This window comes from Scyliorhinus torazame, chromosome 10 (genome assembly GCF_047496885.1).
Source record: "Scyliorhinus torazame isolate Kashiwa2021f chromosome 10, sScyTor2.1, whole genome shotgun sequence".
NCBI lineage: Eukaryota > Metazoa > Chordata > Chondrichthyes > Carcharhiniformes > Scyliorhinidae > Scyliorhinus > Scyliorhinus torazame.
In genome coordinates, this window is record NC_092716.1 from 247,161,899 (window position 1) to 247,186,339 (window position 24,441).

At 45.4% G+C, this 24,441-nt stretch overlaps 1 protein-coding gene across 3 annotated transcripts in view; it reads left to right on the forward strand.

The window, feature by feature from the left end:
• LOC140384705 (12S rRNA N(4)-cytidine methyltransferase METTL15-like) overlaps positions 1-24,441 on the forward strand; it is a 160,528-nt gene that overhangs the window by 15,689 nt on the left and 120,398 nt on the right. Inside the window, exon 2 of one of the 3 annotated variants that reach the window (XM_072466652.1) lies at positions 21,125-21,289. The exons of 1 other annotated variant lie outside the window; for it this stretch is intronic. The gene's annotated coding sequence lies outside the window, so the exon portion shown is untranslated. The remainder of the gene's footprint in view (positions 1-21,124; positions 21,290-24,441) is intronic. One more of the 3 variants, XM_072466653.1, reaches the window with a different exon arrangement.

The window sequence follows — 24,441 nt, forward strand, 5'->3', positions numbered from 1 at the left end:
TTTTAACCACTAAGCTAGTCCCAATCTACTCGTTCCAAACCCTCACCACCCTGTGTGAAAAAAATTGCCCCTCTGGACCCTTTTGTATCTCTCACCTTAAACATATGTCTTCTAGTTTTAGACTCCCCTACCATTGGGAAAAGATGTTGACTATCTTAACTCATCTGTGCCCCTTATTATTTTATAGACCTATATAAGATCACTCCTAAGCCCCCTATGCTCCAGATAAAAAAGTCCCGATCTATCCAGCCTCTCCTTGTAACTCAAATCATCAAGTTCCGATAGCATCCTAGTAAATCTTTTCTGCACTCTTTCTAGTTTAATAATATCCTTTCTATAATAGGGTGACCTGAACTGTACACAGTATTCCAAGTGAGGCCTTACTAATGCCTTGTCCAACTTCAAAAGTTGCGTCCAGAGGCGGTGTGAATGGCAGGATCTTGAATAACCATTGTCATAAATCAAAGTCGAGGATATAAGAAGAACAAGATCAAAGAAACAAACCAGCAAAGAAAAATAAAACAAAATGTGGCAGAGGTTCCCACCTAAAATTGTGGAATCTACTGTCCTGAGCTTGTGCTGAGCTTCATTGGAAAGCATCAATAGGTCAAGGACAGCAAGGTCAGAGTGGGAGCAAAAAGGAGAATTAACAAAATGGTCAGCTGGAAGCTCAAGGTGCCAATTGTGGACTGAAAGGAGGTATTTTGCAGGGTGGGCAGCCAGCCTTTGCTTAGTCCCCCTGATGTTGATGAGAGTTTGAGATCGACCATGTGAAGGCAAAATAAGGGAGGAAATCGGAAGCAAAGTTGATAAAATTGAAATCCATCAATGTTTCTAATTCCACCTCATGTTGGTAATCTGTTCCACATATTTGCTGTCCTTTTTTTTGGGAATTTTTTTTTTCTCCTGCATCGTTTTGTAAAGAAATGCAAAAATTCTGTACATGGCAGAAAGTAAACTTACTCAGATTCAGTTTGTTCAAACAAGATGTTGCAGAAAAACAAACAGGACAGAATGTTAACCCTTTCCTGGTATGTATCACCAGAAAATTCAAACTGGAGCCCTCGTCACCTCCATTGTGTTATTATCTCCCTATGGCCCTCTACCCTTTAGCCGAAAGATTACAAAATGGAAACAACCAGAAGAACGCAGTGACAATCAAGAGATAAGAAGACATCGAAAACATAACACCATGAACATGATGCAAGCAACAGATGTATTGTCCAGTTTAGCAACTGCAACCTTCCAGGACACCCACTTAAATTATAGAAAATTTTGATTTATTTTGAGTATAATTCGCATATTAATGTTAAATAGAAAGTTTATATTCCTGCTTTACTTTGACACCTGCCATAAAATTGATTACAGCTCCTTTCGGAATTAGTCTTAACCACTAACATTGATACAAAACAAAATCAGTCTCTATACATGTGCTAATGTAGAAATTAGGTATATTGAGTGGCACAGTTATTGAATTGCATTTTCACTATTATAACAACTTCAAGTGGAGTGAAAGCCTGATTGAAAAATGTTATGTTTGCAGTTGAGTTGTATTCAAAACTCAATTTAGCACTACATTTATTTTCACTCAGAAATGATAGGTTATTAGACAAATTTGGCAGAGACCGCATGTGCAGTGGAGGGAGGTTTGGGATGGATGATTATGAGAATGAGGTGATTAAATAAACTTCTGATTAAAAATAAGCCTAGGAAATCCTGATAGTCAAGATTTTTCTTCAACAATATTTTCCACCTTACAAACAACCCGCCTCCCCCCCGTAACAAAGAAAAGAAAAAGAACTCGCTGGCAAGACATGAACATGGCAAGTCAATAAGATACAGAACTTTGTACATTGGAATCTTCCCGTACGTGTCAGTTTCCGGATCATTCATGTGTTTTCTTGCTCAAATGCCCCCCAGCGGAACCCCCCTTCCCCTCCCCACGCGAACGATGTCCCCCCCTGCCCCTCTGGGTTGCTGTTGCTGCTGTCCGACCTTCATCTAACGCTCCGCGAGATGGTCTAGGAACGGTTGCCACCGCCTGTAGAACCCCTGCGCAGACCCTCTCAAGGCAAACTTTATCCTTTCCAACTTGATAAACCCTGCCATATCAGTTATCCAGGCCTTCACGCTGGGGGGCTTCGCCTCCTTCCACATTAGCAAGATCCTTCGCCGGGCTACTAGGGACGCAAAGGCCAGAATGCCGGCCTCTTTCGCCTCCTGCACTCCCGGCTCGTCCACTACTCCAAATAGTGCTAGCCCCCAGCTTGGCTTGACCCGGACTTTCACCACCTTAGATACTGTTCCCGCAACTCCCCTCCAGTGCCGGGCATGACCAAAACATATGGACATGGTTCGCCGGACTTCCTGAGCACCTCCCACATCTGTCCTCCACCCCAAAGAACCTACTCAGCCTCGCCCCCTCTGCGCTCTATGAACCACCTTAAATTGTATCAGGCTAAGTCTGGCACACGAGGACGAGGAATTAACCCTACTTAGGGCATCAGCCCATAGCCCCTCCTCAACCTCCTCCCCCAGCTCCTCCTCCCATTTACCCTTCAGCTCCTCTACAAAAGCCTCCCCCTCTTCTTTCATCTCCTGGTATATTGGCGACACCTTGCCCTCTCCGACCCATACGCCCGAAATCACTCTATCTTGAATCCCCTGTGCCGGGAGTAGCGGAAATTCCCTCACCTGCCGCCTCACAAATGCCCTCACTTGCATGTACCTGAAAGCGTTTCCCGGGGGTAGCCCAAACTTCTCCTCCAGCGCCCCTAAGCTCGCAAACGTCCCGTCAATGAACAGGTCCCCCATTCTTCTAATCCCTGCCCGATGCCAGCTCTGAAATCCCCCGTCCATCCTTCCTGGGACAAACCGATGGTTGTCTCTGATCGGGGACCATAACCGAGGCTCCCGTCGCACCCCTGTGCTGTCTCCACTGCCCCCAGATCTTTAGCGTTGCCGCCACCACCGGGCTCGTGGTGTACCTTGTCGGCGAGAGCGGCAGCGGTGCTGTCACCAGCGCCCCCAGGCTCGTTCCTTTGCAGGACGCCATCTCCAACCTCTGCCACGCCGCTCCCTCTCCCTCCATCACCCACTTACGGATCATTGCCACGTTGGCTGCCCAATAGTAACCACCCAAATGCGGCAACGCCAACCCTCCTCTATCTCTGCTACGCTCCAAGAACCCCCTCCTTACCCGCGGGGTCTTGCTCGCCCACACAAATCCCATAATGCTCCTGCTTACCCTCTTAAAAAAGGCCTTAGTAATCACAATTAGGAGGCATTGGAATACAAAAAGAAATCTCGGGAGGACCACCATTTTAACCAACTACCCTACCCGCCAGCGAGAGTGGCAACATGTCCCACCTTTTAAAATCCTCCTCCATCTGTTCCACCAACCGCGTCAAATTAAGTTTGTGCAATGCCCCCCAGCTCCTAGCTACCTGAATCCCCAAGTGTCGAAAGCTCCTTTCCGCCCTCCTCAACGGTAGGTCGTTCGTCTATCCCTCTTCCCTGGTCCCCCGGATGGATCACAAAGAGCTCACTCTTTCCCACATTGAACTTATAGCCCGAAAAGTCTCCAAACTCCCGTAGGATCTGCATTACCTCAACCATCCCCTCCACTGGATCCGCCACATACAGCAACAGGTCGTCTGCGTACAGCGACATTCGATGTTCCTCTCCCCCTCGAACCACCCCCTTCCATTTCCCCGACTCCCTTAACGCCATGGCCAAAGGTTCAATTGCTAATGCAAACAGCAGAGGGGACGGGCTGGTTTAGCACACTGGGCTAAATCGCTGGCTTTTAAAGCAGGCCAGCAGCACGGTTCAATTCTCGTACCAGCCGCCCCGAACAGGCGCCGGAATGTTGTGACTAGGGGCTTTTCACAGTAACTTCATTGAAGCCTACTTGTGACAATAAGCGATTTTTCACAGGGGGCACCCCTGCCTCGTCCCTCGGTGCAGCCGGAAATACTCCGACCTCCGCAGGTTCGTGACCACACTCACCACCGGGGCTTTATACAGGAGCTGAACCCAACTAATAAACCCTCCCCCGAACCCAAACCTCCTTAACACTTCCCAGAGATACTCCCACTCTACCCGATCAAAGGCCTTCTCCGCGTCCATGGCTGTCACTATCTCCGCTTCTCCCTCCACCGATGGCATCATTATCACATTTAGGAGCCTTCGCACTTTAGTATTTAACTGCCTACCCTTTACGAATCCCGTCAGGTCCTCGTGAATCACCCCGGGACACAGTCCTCAATCCTCATGGCCAACATTTTTGCCAGCAACTTAGCATCTACATTAAGGAGCGAGATCGGTCTGTACGACCCACATTGCAGTGGGTCCTTATCCCGCTTCAAGATCAAAGAGATCGTCGCCTCCGACATTGTCGGGGGCAGGGTCCCCCCCTCCCTTGCTTCATTGAAGGTCCTTACCAGCAACGGGGCTAACAGGTCTACATACTTCCTATAAAACTCCACCGGGAACCCATCCGGCCCCGGGGCCTTCCCTGCCTGCATGCTCCCCAGTCCTTTAACCAGCTCTTCCACCCCAATTGGTGCCCCCAAACCAGCCACCTCCTGCTCCTCCACCCTTGAGAACCTCAATTGGTCCAAGAATCGCCGCATCCCCTCTTTTCCCCCTGGGGGCTGGGACCTATACAGCTCCTCGTAAAAGGCCTTAAAAGCCTCATTCACTTTCCCTGCATTCCGCACCGTAGTTCCCCTGCCATCTTTGACTCCGCCTATTTCCCTTGCTGCCATCCTCTTACCATAGATTATCATAGAATTTACAGTGCAGAAGGAGGCCATTCGGCCCATCGAGTCTGCACCGGCTCTTGGAAAGAGCACCCTACCCAAGGTCAACACCTCCACCCTATCCCCACAACCCAGCAACCCCACCCAACACTAAGGGCAATTTTGGACACTATGGGCAATTTATCATGGCCAATCCATCTAACCTGCACATCTTTGGACTGTGGGAGGAAACTGGAGCACCCGGAGGAAACCCACGCACACACGGGGAGGACATGCAGACTCCGCACAGACAGTGACCCAAGCCGGAATCGAACCTGGGACCCTGGAGCTGTGAAGCAATTGTGCTATCCACAATGCTACCGTGCTGCCCTTACGGAGCTGATGTGCCAGCATCCGGCTCGCCTTCTCCCCATATTCATATATCGCCCCCTGTGTCTTCCTCCACTGTGCCTCTGCCTTCCCTGTGGTCAACAGGTCGAACTCCGTCTGGAGACTTTGTCTCTCCCTGAGTAGTCCCTCATCAGGAGCCTCTGCATAGCTCCTGTCCACCCTTAAAATCTCCCCCACTAACCTCTCCCTTTCCCTGCCCTCTCTCTTCACCCTATGAGCCCTGATGGAGATTAACTCTCCCCTGACCACCGCCTTCAGCGCCTCCCATACTACTACCACCTGCACCTCCCCGTTGTCGTTGGCCTCCAGATACCTTTCAATGCCCCCCCGTACCCTCCCGCACACTTCCTCGTCTGCCAGCAGTCCCACATCCAACCTCCGCAACGGGCTTTGGTCTCTCTCCTCCCCCAGCTCTAACTCCACCCAATGCGGGGCATGGTCTGAAATGGCTATGGCCGAATACTCTGTTCCCTCCACTTTTGGATCAATGCCCTGCCCAGAACAAAAAAATCTATCCGGGAGTAGGCCTTATGTACGTGGGAGAAAAAAGAAAATTCTCTGGCCAAAGGCCTGGCAAATCTCCACGGATCTACTCCCCCCATCTGGTCCATAAACCCCCTAAGCACCTTGGCCGCAGCCGGCCTCTTCCCCGTCCTAGATCTGGAACGATCTAATGCTGGGTCCAGCACCGTGTTAAAATCCCCACCCATCATCGAGCTCCCTACCTCCAGGTCTGGAATATGCCCCAACATCCGTTTCATGAATCCAGCATCGTCCCAGTTCGGGGCATATACATGCACCAGTACCACCTCCGTCCCCTGCAACCTACCACTCACCATCACGTATCGGCCTCCTTTGTCCGCTACTATGGTCTTGGCCTCAAACGACACCCGCTTTCCCACCAGTATTGCCACCCCTCTATTCTTCGCATCCAACCCCGAATGGAACACTTGTCCCACCCATCCCTTCCTTAACCTGACCTGATCTGCCACCTCCAGATGTGTCTCCTGAAGCATGACCATGTCTGCCTTCAGTCCCTTTAGGTGTGCGAACACTCGGGCCCTCTTAACCGGCCCATTTAGGCCTCTCACATTCCACATGATCAGCCGGATTGGGGGGTTACCCACCCCCCGCTGACTAGCCATCTCCTATCTTAGGCCAGTCCCGTGCTCGCGCCTCCCGCACCCTCCAGTCCCCCAGGCGGGGAACCCCCGCCCCGACCACCTCTTCCATTTTCAGTTCCCCCTCAGACAGTGCAGGAGCAACCCTAGAATCCCCCCCTCCCTCCCCCCCGCTAGATCCACATCTAGCTCTTTTGCTCCCCCCATATTACTTCCGTGAGTCAGCTGACTTCTGCTGACCCCGACTTCCCCCGCCTTCCCGTTGATCTCCCCCGTGTGGGAGTCTCTCCTCCTTACCTTCCTCCATCCCCCCCCCCACCCCCCTTTTGGCGCGGGAAAAAGCCCGCGCTTTCCTGAACCAGCCCCGCCCCCTGTGGCGCAGCTCCTGTTGCGGCCATTATCCCAGTTCCCTCATCCCCAAGTCTCACCTCACTCCAGCACCGACGCCCACATTCCCCATCATCATCATCTCATCTACAGAAAAGAAAAAAGGGAATTTTAGGAATTTTAACCAGAACTCTACCCACATCCCCATCCATCATCCCACCCATGAAGTATTCTTTACCTATATTTACAACCCCATATACAACCAACATATCCCCTCAGTTCGAGTCCAGTTTTTCCGTCTGAATAAAGGTCCAAGCCTCTTCTGGCGTTTCAAAATACTGGTGTCGGTCCTGATAAGTGACCCACAGTCGCGCAGGCTGCAGCATGCCGAACCTGACTTTTTTTAATGCAGCACCGCCTTGGCCCGGTTGAAGCCAGCTCTCCTCCTTGCCACCTCCGCGCTCCAATCCTGGTATACTCGGATCACCGCGTTCTCCCATCTACTGCTCCGCACCTTCTTGGCCCATCTCAGCACACTTTCTTTGGCCGCGAAGCGATGGAACCTTGCCACTATCGCCCTTGGCGGCTCCTCAGCCTTGGGTCTCCTCGCCAGGACCCGATGAGCCCCTTCCAGCTCCAGGGGGGTCGGAGAGGCCTCCGCTCCCATCAGCGCATGGAGCATCGTACTCACATACCCCCGGCATCAGCTCCCTCCACTCCTTCGGGAAGACCCAGAATCCGGAGGTTCTTCCTCCTCGACCTGTTCTCCAGGACCTCAATTCTCTCGACCCACCTCCTGTGCACCGTCTCGTGCGCCTCCACTTTTACTGCCAGGCCCAGGATCTCGTCCTCGTCGTCATTCATTTATCTTTCACCTCACAAAGCTCCACCGCCTGGGTCTTCTGGGTCTCCTTCAGCCCCTCGATTGCCAACTGCATTGGCGCCAGCACCTCCTTTTTCAGCTCCTCCACACAGCGCTGAAGGAACTCCTGCTGGTCCAGCCCCCATGCTGCTCGCCCTCCGCCATCTTGCTTTTTCCCCCCTCGTTTTTGTCATTGCTCCAGAGCCTCTTTTTTTGCCGCTCCACCGCTGATCTCGGCCATATATCGTAAGGGGGGACCTTACTGCACCTTCCCACATGGGATCAATTCAAAAAAAGTTCCGTTGGGGCTCCTCAAGAGAGCCCGAAAGTCCGTTGTCTCGGGAGCTGCTGAAACGTGCGGCTTAGCTCCGCATCGCCGCAACCGGAAGCCCTGATTGTCAAGATTAATTTGTTGCTGTAATATTTGGTTTTGCTGGTAAGATGCCACAGGAATTGGAAACGACAGAAATTAAGTAATGAATATGCGAGATATGCAATGATTAAACCTAAAGGATGGGGATGTGAATTGAAAGTGAATTTGAATGGGAAAACCATGAGTTTGCATTTCAGTGTTTATAATGAGCTTTAAAATTGGAAGCCATGTCCTCACTGAAACTGCAGTTTATCTAAAGATTAAAGTTTGTAATTTAATCATTTTCATTGACTGTTTCAACAGTTAATACATATTAGCAGGGATGTCATCCAGGGCAGGATTTCTCATTGTCGACATGGTTTCAAATAGCATTTAACTAGTGATAATTATTAATACATTGTGCTATTAATTAATGCCTGTTGTGAATTTAAATGACATCTTAAAAAAAATGAAATATTTGTTGAAGGACTGTTCAGTTAATAGCCTATCTTTGGCCGAATTGGTAATCATCATGGTGACATGACTATTGTAGAGATTTATTGTGCTGGCAGATCAACTACATATGGTGAAGACATGACACCATGACATCTACCAAAAAGGAGACCTGAAGGAGAATATGAACCAAAAATTCAGTCCTTGTATGTAGATTTAGCTTTTATTAAAATTGAAGATTTTACTAAGTTTTGGCTGGAGTGGAAGAGAGTTTTACACAAAGTATTTTGTACCTCCTCTAAATATGTTGGTGGGCTGCAGCAGAACAGCTATTATATAATTATTCACAAGATCAAGTGCTTAAATTCCTGTTTGTATCGGTTTTCAGTGATAATTATTATAGCTGCAAGATGATAGAATTTTTGAATATTCTTTCAACCTAAAGTGGTGATTAATAATCTTTATTGTCACAAGTAGACTTACATTAACACTGCAATGAAGTTACTGTGAAAAACCCGAGTCGCCACATCCTGGCGCCTGCTCGGGTACACAGGGAGAATTCAGAATGTCCAAATTACCTAACAGCACGTCTTTTGACACTAGTGGGAAGAAACCGGAGCACCCGGAGGAAACCCACGCAGACACGGGGAGAATGTGCAGACTCCGCACAGACAGTGACCCAGCCGTGAATCGAACCTGGGACCCTGGCGCTGTGAAGCCACAGTGCTAGGACATACTTTTCGAAAAAGTAAAAACCTGAGGGATGCAGGCTATTATTAAAGTAGAAGTCAGCCAACAACTTGAAGAGATACCGAGTGAATTAGAATCATCACAAGGTATTGGAAAATTTGCTCTGCTCTGCCACTAGCTCAAGAAAATGAATTCTCATTCTTAACCTCCATGATCTTCATGATGTTGCTGTATTTTCAAGTTAATTACCATTAAATTCACGCTAAAAATTAAATTAAACAGCATAGGTTTTCAATAACAGGATATTTGTTAATGATCATTGATCAACCTCTTTTGCCCAAAAATTGAACAATTATAAATCTGCAAGGTATAAGGTGGATACATCACCTGGACTGGATGGACTACACCCCAGGGTTCTAAAGGCGATAGCTGAGGAGATTGTGGAGGCATTGGAGATGATCTTTCCGGAATCACTGGAGGCAGGAAGAGCCCAAGAGGACTGGAAAATGGCTAATGTAACACCCCTGTTTAAGAAGGGAGGGAAGCAGAAGATGGGAAATTATAGGCCGCTGATGGATCTCGGATATGCGTTATCCCTTCTTAGTTCCCAAAGAACGAGAATCTAAGGGGCTGATTTAGCACAGGGCTAAATCGCTGGCTTTGAAAGCAGGCCAGCAGCACGGTTCAATTCCCGGACCAGCCTCCCCGAACAGGCGCCGGAATGTGGCGACTAGGGGCTTTTCACAGTAACTTCATTTGAAGCCTACGTGACAAGCTATTTTCATTTCATTTCATCAGGCTGTTTTTTTGGCAAAGTTACGTTGAATTTTATTTGTCAGCTTTTAGTGCCCACTGGTAAAATCTTTGTTTGCAATACAAACTTAGATCAGATTAATTGTCTTTAGTGAATACAGTGGTTGAGTTGAAAAGACAACTCGTGGTAATGCTTCAAATCCTGATACACAGTACAAAATTAAGTGATTTAAACAAAAGAAAAATGCCGATAGCAAAGGCAGCAGCAAGACATAGGTTTCAGAAAGTGATAGCTTGATTCTGGACTGAATTTGTCCATCCCGACAAGTGATTTTTAAAAAGATCATCATCTTAAAGTTTCACCTTCTTTACAGCTGTGATTGGCTTCAACTAATTTATAGTTCACTCAACTCGACCAAACTGTCTGTCTGTCAATTTAAGAGATAAATGTTTTGGTGTGATTTTGTAATTTTCCATACCCTGGCTTGCCAATTATGCCTCTAACATTAATTAGATTAACACCGTTTTTGAAAAGTCATTATGACCCTGACTGACTGTTACCATGGAAACAGACCTGTCCAGGCCTGGGAAGGCATCTGCATACAGTGAAGTCTTTTGTCACTGGCCTTGGATTCTGGCCAGTCTGGAACAACTTGCAAAATAAGACATTTAAAGTCTTATCTGATTAGTTCCCAGCTAGTCAGCTTTCCTCACTCTCATGGTTAATATGATTTAGTCAATTTCTGGGCAGCACGGTAGCATAGCGGTTAGCACAGTTGCTTCACAGCTCCAGGGTCTCGGGTTCGATTCCCGGCTTGGTTCACTGTCTGTGCGGAGTCTGTACATTCTCCCTGTGTGTGCTTGGGTTTCCTCTGGGTGCTCCGGTTTCCTTCCACAGTCCAAAGATGTGCGGGTTAGGTGGATTGGCCATGCTAAATTGCCCTTAGTGTCCAAAAATGTTTAAGTAGGGTTACGGGGATAGGTGGAGGTGTGGGCTTGAGTAGGATGCTCTTGTCAAGGGCCGGTCCAGACTCGGCGGGCCGAATGGCCTCCTTCAGCACTGTAAATTCTATGATTCTACTCTTAATAATTTCTTAATTAAACCTTTTCTCTACCTCGTGTATAGCCAACCAGAAAATCTGATTTCTATCAGCCGCTTAGCCTGACTTCGGTCATTGGTAAGATTTTAGAATCCATTATTAAAGATGAGATTGCGGTGCACTTGGAAGTGCGTGATAAAATAAGATTGCGTCAACATGGCTTTGTCAAAGGGAGGTCATGTCTGACAAATCTGTTAGAATTCTTTGAGATGGCAATGAAGAAGTTGGACAAAGGAGAACCAGTGGATGTGATTTATTTAGATTTCCAGAAGGCCTTTGACAAGGTGCTGCATAGGAGGCTGTTCAATAAGTTAAGAGCTCATGGTGTTAAGGGTAAGATACTGGTATGGTTAGATGATTGGCTGACTGGCAGAAGGCAGAGAGTGGGGACAAAGGGGTCTTTTTCAGGACGGCAACTGGTGACTAGTAGTGTGCCTCAGGGGTCGGTGCTGGGACCATACCTATCGACAATATACATTAATGATCTCGAAGAAGGAATTGAGGGCACTGTTGCTAAGTTTGTAGATGATACAAAGATATGCAGAGGGACAAATAGCATTGAGGAAGCAGGCGGGGGGTCAAAGAGTGTGCAGAGAAGTGGCAGATGGAATACAATGTGGAAAAGTGTGAGGTTATGCACTTTGGAAGGAGGAATGGAGGCATAGACTATTTTCTAAATGGGGAAGTGCTTAGGAAATTAGAAGCACGAAGGGACTTGGGGGTCCTTGTTCAAGATTCTCATGGTTAACGTGCAGGTTCAATCAGCAGTTAGGAAGGCAAATGCAATGTTAGCATTCATGTCAAGAGGGCTAGAGCACAGGGATGTATTTGTGAGGCTGTATAAGGCTCTGGTTATACTCCATTTGGAGTATTGTGAACAGTTTTGGGTCCCGTATCTAAAGAAGGATGTGATTGCCTTGGAAAGGGTCCTGAGGAAGTTCTGCGAGGCCTGGATAGAGTGGACGTGGAGAGGATGTTTCCACTGGGAGGAGAAACTAGAATCCGAGGGCACAACCTCAGACTAGAGGGACAATCCTTTAAAACAGAGATGAGGAGGATTTTCTTCAGCCAGAGTGTGGCGAATCTGTGGAACCGATTACCGCAGAAGGCTGTGGAGGCCAAATCACTGAGCATCTTTAAGACAGAGATAGATGGGTTCTTGATTAATAAGGGGATCGGGGGCTATGGGGAGAAGGCAGGAGAATGGGGATAAGAAAAATATCAGCAATGATTGAATGGCGGAGCAGACTCGATTGGCCAGATTCTGCTCCTTTTTCTTATGGTGTCTTCCTCGGAGCTGCCCTCCGAGGTGGTCTTCTGGGAGTTTTGAAAGGGGGCCAGTCGGGATGGGCCGGCGCCGTCGGAAGAATGGACACGTGGTCAGTGGGAGGGATGGGTCAGTCAGTGAGGCAATAACAACTCATGTTTGATAGGTCCTCCGGGTGGGGCCCGGTGGTTCCTCACCTCTGCGGCTTCTGCCAACCTTTGCGTGGGTGACAGCTCTGTCCGCGGCCACCCCAGTCGCCTCCAGGGCCCGCTCCTCGAAGGACGTGAGGATTCTTACGCCAGTCTGGGACCTCTGCTGACGGTTGTGGGAGAGCTTTTCCTGAGGAGACACGGAGAGGGCATCGTTGGCCACATGCGTGGTTTACAGTGGTGGGAGGGGGAGGGTAAAGGAAGGATTGCAGGGGGAGGGGGTGGAGTTGAAGGGAGGGTTGGCTGCCGCATGGGGTGGGGTTGATGCTCCTGTGCGGAAAAGTCACCGGGGGTGGCGGGTATTGGTGTCGACTCACTTGTGGTGCCTGGTGCAGGTTGTTGACCTTTTTTACGGCACTGGAGGCCAGTCCTAGTCACACACCTGGAGCTTTCAGCCGCCACCTCATCCCAGGCAGCACTTGCTGCCCTGCGGCTCACCCTCGGGGGGGAACAGAACATCTCTCCTGGCCTTCATTGCATCTAGGAACCTCCTCCGGTCCGCATCGCAGAATCTTGGGGCCAGTCTCCTCAGCACCGTTGTTGCAAGCTGATGGGTTGGCTGAGCAAGTGCTAGTTAACAGAGGGTTGTCAAGAGAGGTGCCGCCGAATTGGCTGGCAAGCCTTCATTTGCCGCGAGAAGTCAGCAGGGCCTCATTAATTGGACCAATTAACATTGAATAACATTACAGGCCGAGCGCCGGGAAGCTCGCGGCAGTTCCCACTCGCTACCGCACTTAGATATCTTTCCAGAGAGAAATCGTTTCGGAGAATTGCGCCCACGGTTCTAAGATTTGGGGGATTTTTGTGGCAGATGCTTTACTGAACTATTGTTCGTAGATTCCCCTGCCAGAAGTACTAGATTTAGAATTTTGTCCCGTCTGTACTTAATACATTTTCCTTTTCCTGATTTTTTAAAAAGACAGTAATTGTATCAAATTTACACTTTAAAGGATATATTTGGCCTCTGGCATGCTTACATATATAGCTTTAACACTTTTGGCGCTATCCTTCTGCTGGCTATCATCTACTTTTTCAGTAACTCCTTCCCTATGTTTATTAAACATTCCAATTTTAATTACACTTAACAGTTATTCCTAGCTATACTTCACTTCCATTATTTATTGACTGTCTTTGTTCATTGCAGTTGAAGTCTCATTACAGTTGGCACTGCTCAGCTTTCTTGTGTACAGAAAGAATGTTTTGATTATAGAATCATTCCAAGGTTGGCTCCAGACTTGACTTTCCAATGTACTCCTGGTTGGTCTCTCACATTTTACCTTCCATAAACCCAAGATCATCCTAAACTCAGCTTCCAGTGCACAAATGTCCATCAAACACTTCTTGTTCATTAACCCTGTGGTCGTTGACATGCATTTGTTCCTGGCTAAGAAACCCCTCAATTTTAGTTCACATCCTTGTTTTCACATCATTCCATCTCCTCGCTTCTCCTCATCTAACCTCCTCCCATTTTTGCTCCTTGTAATCACTGGACCATCAGCGACCTGGACTTCAGCTGCCCATGAAGTGCCTGAGGATACTTAACTACGTTAAAGATGCCATATAAATTCAAGTTGTTGTCTTTGTGACTTATGGTGAGACTGACAAAAAGTACTGATTACACATAGATTGATTACACAGGAGAGACAGTGGCATAGTATTGTCATGGCAGATAGTGAAATTGGAATTCAATTTAAAAAATCTGGATAATTGTCAATTGTCGTAAAAACCTATCTAATTCATTCATATCCTTTCGGGAAGGAAATCTGCCGTCCTTACCTGGTCTGACCGACATGTGACTTCAGATCCACAGCAATGTGGTGGACTCTTAGCTGCCCTCTGAATTGGCCTCGCAAGCCACTCAGTTCAAGGGCAATTAGGGATGAGCAATAAATGCTGGCCAATGACTGCCACATCCCATGAATTAATAACGAAAACTCGTCTGGTTTCATTGTTAATATTTTGAAAGTCACTGTGTTGTCAGCAAGTCTTGCTATGTTACGATTTTCCTAAATCTTTATATAACGGACAAAAATCTAGTTGTACGTCCCAGAAACACTTTTTACATAAGCCCAAACAGTTTTGCAAATCTGTACAATTTACCCTTAACTGTATTATAAAATCGAGGACACAACTGTCTTCCAGCATTCTGATCAATTCTGGTAGAGTACTAATCTGCTACTTTGCATTGCTTGTTGGTTGAGAGGTGGTTTCCTGATTACGTCTCAGATTGTCAGTACATCCATTCCTCATTTGGTCACTACTAATCCGTTCATTTACTTCTCAGACATTGAGATTCCCTAAATGGGAATGTATTGACCTCATCAAGTGCAACTCGACTGATCACTTGAACACAGTTGTCATTCATTTGAATGTGTTTATCATTTATTAAGTTATTGTCCTCTGTTTAATTTCTACACGTTTCTTCTATCTGTCCTTCTGATACATTCAGATATTTAGTGTTAGAACTTCTCATCATCGTTCCTTCTCCAAAATTGGAAGAGCTGGAAACAGCATGAAACTCAAATTCTGCCAATCAGTCTGGCCTGCCATGAAATCCCCGGAAGGCTCCCACGGAACCCCAGGGCTGCGTGGTTTGATCCAAGCCAACAGTCCAAGGAAATGCTCAGAGCTGCTTCATTGATAGAAATACAACCCTTTGGGCATGATATTAAACAAGGGTTATATGTTAATAATAATTGCGTATTGTCACAAGTAGGTTTCAATGAAGTTACTGTGAAAAGCCCCTAGTCGCCACATTCCAGCGCCTGTTCGGGGAGGCCGGTGCGGGAATTGAAACCGTGCTGCTGGCATTGTTCTGCAGTACAAGCCAGCTGTTTAGCCCTCTGTGCTAAACCAGCCCATGTTCAGGTGCACGTTGGTTCCATGGAACCAATTTGAAGGAGAGCGCCATGTTTTTCTGGGGTCATGGCCAAAATTCACCTCTCAACCAAAAGCACCAAAAACTAATTGAAAAGCAGAAAATATGCAGGAAATCTGAAATAAAGATTTGCCTGGTCATTTAGCTCATGGCTGTTTGGCGTCAGCATTTGATTTACACAACAGTCGCTGCACTTCAAAAGCTAATTGACCAAAGTGCTTTAACATGTTTCTGAGAGATCTAATAGGGCACATTGGAAGTTTAGGTATTTTTAAAATTTTCAACTTAAATAGATACAGATTTTTGCAATTGAAAATAAATGCTGCTGAAATAATGTTTGTTATATACTGCGTTGAATAGTTTAAAACATTTCTCATCAAATGTTAATTTTCTGTAAGTTTATGCTACTTGCAGTACATTTAATCAGTTGTGTAAATTTTGTCACATTTCATCTGTAATGGGGCTGGTTTAGCACAGAGGGCTAAACAGCTGGCTTGTAATGCAGAACAATACCCGCAGTGCGGGTTCAATTCCCGTACCGGCCTCCCCGAACAGGCGCCAGAATGTGGCAACTAGGGGCTTTTGCCAGTAACTTAATTGAAGCCTACTTGTGACAATAAGCGATTATTATTAAAGCAACAACATTGTTGTGTGACTAATGAAAGTTCAGATTCCCGCAGAGTGTGATTTTGTTACATGACTAGTTATAATTTATGGTATTTTTAATGAGTCATAAGAACAGACATATGTATTAAAGTGTGCACATAAGGTTTAGATTGCTATTTTGTACATGGCTGTGTTGGCTTGTTTTGCAGTAGTAGTCCTGCATTCCTGAACCATAAGCAGCTTGATTTACTAAACTAGTCCGTTTGAATCCCCAAATAACACTATCCATCCAGAGAGACGGAGTTAATATTTCAGGTTGCTCACCAGCTGGAAACATTAACTCTGTTTCTCTCTCCACAGATGCTGAAAGACATAGAATCATAGAACCTTACAGCACAGAAGTAGATAATTCTGCCCATTGTGACTGCATCGGCTCCTGAAATAGCTGCCTAGCTAGTCCCATTCCCCAGCCCGATTTCCATAGCCCTCTTAAATTCATCACTTTCAAATATAGATATGACTCTCTTTTGAAACCTCCCATGGAATCCGACCTCCACCACACTCCCAGGCAGCACATTCCCAATTCCAACCGCTCTGTTTCTTCTCTTCTCACTCCCAGCTGTCTTGCTGACTATCTTGATATGGTGACGCCTAGCCATTGACTTACCAACTCGTGGAAACAGAATATCCTTCTTTAATTATGTCAAAATTGTTCATAATTTTGAACACCTTAATAAGGTTACCTCTTAAGCTTCTCTGCTCTAAGAAGAACAAGCCCATCTTTGCTTGTATCTAAAATTCCTCATTCCTGGTATCGTTCTAGTAAATCTCCTCTGCACTCTCACGAGGGCTTTAAAATCCTTCATTAAATACAGTGCTCAGAACTGCACATAAGCTGAATGTTTCCAGTAATTTCTGTTTGTGTTTCAAATTTCCAACATCTTCAGTGCTTTGCTCTTGTATCCCATGTATTAGTCCCGGATTTGCTATGTTTAAATCTTTTGGCAAACGTCAGTTGAATAGATCAATGGTGGAACATGAAATATAATCAGCTTAGTCACTGTCTTGAACTATTTGATTCTGTGAATGGTCAGTTGCTACATTTAAGTGCACTCGGGTGAGTTTTGAACTACCGTAGATGTCAGCACACGAGTTGACCTGGCCTCTAAGACATCCTATATTTTGGCTCCAAAATGCATGTCAAGGCATATAGGTCAAGCCCCCAGTTTTCAGTCATTAAATGAATGTTGAGGGAATTACTCGCATTAGGAATCAGCCTAATTTTTTCAGTTCTGAAATACAAGTTTGGGGTTACGTTTGCCTGATAAGTTAGTGTGTGAGATTAAGGAGGCGATATGGACCGTGTGGCCAATAAGATGTGCACAAGGTTAAGACATGCACATGGCAACTGACAAACAGAAATGGATTCTCCTGCAAAACAAATGAAGTATGCAGCTAAGTATGCGGTTTCAAGCTAAAAGTTCTAACATTTGCTAACTCATCAAATAACTGTGCTGCAGTGAGGAATTTGGTATTAGTGAAATACTAGTGCAATAATGGGAGAAGGATTCTGCATTGAAGAAGATGTGCAAGACCAAATGTGCTGCTATGAGAATGGGGACTAGCCACTGGCCTGACCTTGCGAAGCATGTATCAGAATAGGTCCTCTAAAATCTTTGGAATGGTTACATAGTCACTGGAAGTACAATGCGTATATAAGCACTTAAGTAGGCAAATCAAACCGAGTCCAGCAAATATTTCAGAACAATTAGTTGGTGTAACTTCTTTATGGAACAAATGTTTTTGATGTTGGGATGGAAGGCCAAGATCACCAGAGCTACCAAAATACCTCGATGCCAAAATGATCAGTTTCCAGCGATTCATCACCGTACAGCAGCATAAAAAAATTTGACTCACTGAAAAGAAGTTAATTTTTAACAGCTGGATCCACAAAAATAAGAAATTGGAGCCACCTGACCCCTTGAGCCTCTTCTACCATTCAACGGGATCATGGCTGAACTTCTACATCAACTCCACTTTCTATCTCTGTATCTCCAGATTACTTTATTTCTCAATCTTAAACATAGTTAACAACTGACCATTTAGAGATGGCCAGAGATTCTGAACACTGACCGACTTAAAAGACCACTCATCCTCAGACGGAGATCACTAGTTGTCCGACCAGGGAACACTGTTTCTCAGCATTTCCCATGCTAAACCCTCAAAGTATTTGATATGATCAATGAGAACCTCTCATTTAAACTCGAGAATATAAGGCTCATTCTAACCAACCTCTCCTCCTGGGTGAATCCTCTTATCCCAGCAATTAATTCGAGTAGACTGATGGCATCTGTGGAGCGAGAAACAGAAATTAATATTTCATGTATTGATCTTTCATTGTTCAGTGCTCGGACAAATGAGAGATTAGGGTTTAAGCAAGCGAAAAACGGGACGATGGAGAAAAAGAACAAAGGGGAAGATCTGTGATAGGGTGGAAGGCATTACATCCGATATATGGCACAAAACTGCCCAATCACTTTAGTGAATTTATGTTGCATCCTCTTTAAGGCAAGTGTATCCTTCCTCAGGTTAGGGGACCAAAACTGGACACACTAATGCAGATGTATGCTCCCCAAAGACCAATGTAGTGGCACTAAGACTTACTCTTATACTCCAATCCCTTTGCAATAAAGGCTAACCTAATCCCTTGCTGTACCTTCAATGCAATGACATCCCTCTGAATACCAACATTTGCTAGTTTCTCACCTATCAAAAAATATGCTTTTCCATTCTTCTGGCCAAAGTGAAAAACTTTGTATGTCCCCACATTGTACTCTATCTGCCACCTTCTTGCCCATTCACTTAACCAGTCAGTATGTATTTGTATCTTTCACAGACTATTGTCCCATCTAACTTTGTACCGTCCCTTATCTAAGTTGTTGATGTAGGTTATAAATAGTTGAGGCCCACATCCTTGCAGCATTTCACTAGTTATGTTCCAAAAACGACACATTTACTTCTGCTCGTGTTTTCTGTTCATTAACCAATCCTCGAACCATGCCAAAATATTACCCCTGATTTTCTGCAACATTCTTTTGTGTAAGACTCCTTCCTGTTGAAATATTTGATAAAAGCAAATTACTGTGGATGCTGGAATCTGAAACCAAAAAAGAAAATGCTGGAAAATCTCAGCAGGTCTGGCAGTATCTAGGGAGAGGAAAGAGCTGACGTTTTGAATCCAAATGACCCTTTGTCAAAGCTAAAAGACAGAGAAAATGTCAAAGCTGAAAGACATAGAAAGATCTGGACTCAAAACATCAGCTCTTTTCTCTCCCTACAGGTACTGCCAGACCAGCTGAAATTTTCCATCATATTTTCTCTTTTGGCTGTTGAAATATTTCCTTCGTTTCTATTTTCTTTTGTTATTTTTAGTCTGTGGACCCATGTTTAGAATGTGCCTTTAAGCAGACAACTCAAGCTGAAGCCTGTTCTCCAGGACAGTGTGTTCCAGAAGAAAAAACAGACACTTTGGCGCTGAGTGAAGCTTAGAAACTGGTTTTGGGGGAAGCTTGTTCGTTTGGCTGGCTGGCAGGCAACTTGTGGGTTGGCCAAGACAGTGTTCTGCCTGACAACAGTAAGAAGTCTTCCAACACCAGGTTAAAGTCCAAGATGTTTGTTTCAAACACTAGCTTTCGGAGCACTGCTCCTTCCTCAGGTGAATGAAGAGGTATGTTCCAGAAACATGTATATAGACAAATTCAAAGATGCAAGACAATGCTTAGAATGCGAGCATTTGCAGGTGATTTAATATCTTGTCTGCTTTCTTGCATCTTTGTAGAAACTTAATGTCAGTGTCTATATGCGCGATCTTACTCGTGATCCGCTCCACTTTGAGCCGGCAGTTTGTGGTGTGGATGGTAGCCATGATATGAGCACAGTAAGAAGTCTTACAACACCAGGTTAAAGTCCAACATGTTTGTTTCAAACACTAGCTTTTGGAGCACCGCTCCTTCCTCAGGTGAATGAAGAGGTATGTTCCAGAAACATATATAGACAAATTCAAAGATGCAAGACAATGCTTAAAATGCGAGCATTAGCAGGTGATTAAATATCTTGTCTGCTTTTTTCCATCTTTGTAGAAACTTAATGTCAGTGTCTATATGCGCGATCTTCCTCAAGATCCTCTCAACTTTGAGCCGGCAGTTTGCGGTGTCGATGGTAGCCATGATGTGGAGATGCCGGGGTGAGCACAGTAAGAAGTCGTACAACACCAGGTTAATGTCCAACACGTTTGTTTCAAACACCAGCTTTCGGAGCACTGCTCCTTCCTCAGGTGAATGAAGACCTGTTAGACTTTAACCTGGTGTTGTAAGACTTCTTACTGTGCTCACCCCAGTCCAACGTCGGCATCTCCACATCATGGCTACCATCGACACCGCAAACTGCCGGCTCAAAGTGGAGAGGATCTTGAGGAAGATCGCGCATATAGACACTGAATTAAACTGAAAAAATGTAACTGACTATCTAATATCTGATTCCCAACTCCCTCTCTCTAACTACCCCACTATATATATATATATATATATATATACACAGGGACACCAAGGGGAAAAGGGTAGTTGAGAGCTAAGCGAATGTTAATTTTTTTAAAAAAAAAGGATCTTTTATGCGGATAGATGTCTTCCAGTTAGTTTCTTTCCAATGGGCAGGCCTTTAGTTGGGCACTTTCTTTTCCTTCAGCTTGTAGTAATATTCACTGCAGACTCGTGGAGACAGCAGGCAACCGGCAGCAGAGAGAGGGAGAAAACACAACTCCTCTTCCTTCGAGGGTCCAGAGGCTTCTGGCAAGGTTGTCTACATTTTACATAGTGGGCGGCACGGCGGTTAGCACTGCTGCCTCACAGCTCCGGGGACCCGGGGTCAATTCCGGTCGGGGATGACGGTCTGTGTGGAGTTTGCACTTTCTCCCCGTGTCTGCGTGGGTTTCCTCCGGGTGCTCCGGTTGCCTCCCAAAGTCCAAAGAAGTGCAGGTTAGGTGGATTGGCCATGCTAAATTGCCCCTTAGTGTCCAAAAGGTTATGTGGGGTTACTGGGCTAAGGGGATAAAGTGGAGGCGTGGGCTTAAGTAGGGTGCACTTTCTAAGGGCTGGTACAGACTCAATGGGCGAAATGGCCGCCTCCTGCACTGTAAATTCTATGGCCGCCTCCTGCACTGTAAATTCTACGGCCGCCTCCTGCACTGTAAATTCTATGATTCTACAATTCTATGATTCAGGATCGTTTCATGTTTACAGTAAAGATGTTCCAGGCACTCATTAATTTTAGAACAATAACACAGTTCTTTCTTCAGCAGAGAGAGACCGTCCCTTTCACTTACAAGGGTGTAAACACTTCTGCCCGGTTCTCTCAAAGAGCATCACACGGGAACCAATCACTGACTGTTGTCAGGCCAGCTTTCTTGCATCTTTGTACATTGACTGCATCTTCAGAGTTCTGACACTCCAGAGATTGGAAGGTTTGTTATTTATTTTCACTTGCATATGTTTTCACTCCATTAATTGCAGACTTTTATGTTCAACTAGGTGAAATTGTTCAACAATGTTGAAATTGTTGATCAGCATTACAACATGCAAATGAAATTTACAGCTAGGTATTTTGTAGTTAATATATTACTGCAGCATTACAAGTTTAATTCATATTTCAGATCTTGCTATTTTCATCAGAGCATGTTAAAAGTATATACACAAGGGTTGACATTTTTATTTCTCAGCAATTATAGTATACTTAAAATTGATATGCTTTCATGCGAGCACAGAATACTAGACTGGAAAAATGCAAATTGCAGTGTGACTAAACAGGAGGTTTGCCAAATAAATTGGAAAATTATACAGTAGGTAAGGCAGTGCACAAGCAAAGGAAAACTTCAAACTGGTAATGATTAGGATACAGATTGAACATATTCCCACAAGAACTAAAATGGTATAGACAAAGCAAGAGTTCCTTGGATGAGTAGAGAACTTGTGAAATAGAGTCACAGATGTTTACTGCATAGAAACAGGCCCTTCGGCCCAACGTGTCCATGCTGCCCAGTTTCTATCACTAAGCTAGTCCCCACCTGTCCGCATTTGGCCCAGATCACCCTGCCCATGTAACTGTCTAATTGCTTTTTGAAAGACAAAATTGTACCCGCCTCTGCCACTGCCTCTGGCAGTCCGTTCCAGACACTCACCACCCTCAGTGTGAAGACATTTCCCCTCTGGTCTCTTTTGTATCTCTCTCCTTAAACCAATGCCCTCTAGTTCTAGACTCCTCTACCTTTGGGAAAAGATGTTGACTCTTTACCTTATCTCTGCTCCTCATTATTTTATAAACCTCTATAAGGTCACCCCTAAGCCTTCTATGCTCAAGGGAAAAAAGTCCCAGCCTCTCCTTATAACTCAGACCATCAAGTCCTGGTAGCATCCTCGTTAATCTCTTCACTCTTTCTAGTTTAAATGACAAATCTAGAGTTCATGTGTTGAATTTCACATCTGGCAGGCGAGTTTGTCGGCTGGGCAGAACACTCCAATTCTCGAGGTCACCTTCCCACTGCCTACCTGCCCATTCTTGAATAGTATGGTATGGGTGGTGGACAAAGCCCAAGGCATCTGGGTCTGCCCTTACCTTGACAAGTGACCACCATCCCAGCAGTACTGAGACCTCAGAGCTGCCAGCCAAAAATCAATCTAGGTGGGACAATCTCTTGAATATTCTGGCATTCTGGAATGGGTGAGAGTTTCCTACTGGCTGTTAGTTTTGCCCTTCAGTTTAACAGGACCAGTTGAAAAAAAAGTTGATAACCCCCAACAGCCAAGGATGGTATAAAGACAGCAAAAGGATTGTTTAGGCATATTAAACATGAAAGCAAGAATAGGGAAAATTAAAACCAGAGAAGAAGAAAAAGGAGGTGATGGCAAAAGAGTAAATTATTAGTTTACAAACAAGGAAATGAGGATAACCATAGAGGGGGAAAAAAATCAGTAGAATTAAAATTGAAAAGTCAGTTTCTAAATGGGTGTACATCCATGAACCCAGGAGGGAAGTCAGAAGGAAGAGCAAAGGTTTTGACCATATTACTTCAAACATCCATGGATAAGGTTGTATTAGAGGATTACCAGTTTAACACAGCTTAGAGCCAAGGGATAAACTGGACGAGTGGATTAGATAGCATTGGTAATAAGTTAAGGTTTAAAGGCCATATTTTGGGATATTTAAATATTAAAATTTTAACCAAAGGCACAAATCAGATTGATTGTGATCAAATTAACATTGTGTGGGCTATACCCTTCAGACCCACTGGTGAAAGCAAAACCTCAAAACATTCCATTTCACATTGTGCCACCTCTCCAGGGAGTGAACACTACCATGGAAGAGAATAAATCAGCCAGAGTAGATACCCGCTCAGGGGCAGGCCCGCAAGGAAATCCTTAGACTTGCTCATATTCCCTCTTTACTGGCTGGCCAAAGATAAGGAACCTGTTGACCCAAAAAGCCCCAGAAAAATGAGCAGCATCATGAGGAGAGAGCGAGAGCATCTTTATCTTCAGTAACCAATCAATTGTTCAGGGGGTTCAGTGCCTGGATGGGCTCGCCACAGCCATGGAGCCATTTAACTAACATGTGAAGGATGTAGAGATAAACCAGTTCTCAGACACCAAATACAAGGAATTATGACCATTTGATCTCTAGTAGAACGGAGTTTGCTCGTGTTTTCGAATAGGAACAAGGCCATCAATAAAGCAAAGATCAGAGAGACCACATTTATAGTCAGGGCCACCTCAGACTTCACACCAACAAATCAATGAGAAACCAATGGTTGGTGAAGAAAAAGAAGGAAAAGTGGAAACCAGCAGTTAGACAACTCCTCTCCCACATCCTTTGCTCAACCTCATTCTGGGACCCTGTTGCCAGGTTGGTCACGTCAGTATCCAGAATGATCAGGGTTCCAAGTAAGGCCTTACCCTCCCACTTCTATTCAGCTTCACTCTCTGCAATATCAAATATTCTAGTTAGAAAGGGGAACCTCCAGCATCTAGCGGATCAAATTCCTACAAGCTTCAGCTGCAAGATCCCTCCTTCCTCTAGAAGCAAAGCACCACAATTACCCACATGGCAATAGGCATAAATGTTGTTAGATTTCTTTGATGGGGTCTGGATAAACAAGAGACGCAATCAACCAACCAAACATCACCCTGAGGGAGAGAGGGAACTTTCACATTCTGCATCTTCTGGAAACTACAAGCTTTGCTCATGGAATCTGACCCACTGGAGCAAGTTTCAGGGGATAGATGAAAAAAATTTGATGGACACATTCAAACAGGTATTTAGTGATTCACTCCCAACATGGAGACTGCAATGATCAACTTCCTCTTATCAAAGAACAATCATCTCCAAACAAACGGAATGCATCCAGTTCGAACCAGAGCTTGTCCCACGCCTCTTGGCAGAAATGGAGAAAAGATTCTCCAGCTTTGTTGTCCAGGAGGCAATTGAAAGGGACATGAAGCAAGTCAAGCTACAGAGATAGGACCAGCTGCAGAAAGAAAATAACTCCTTACCCATTGTAGTCAATGATGCTGTATCTTAGGGTGGAGTCCTTGTCTGGGCTCAATGTAGCTACACAGCAGT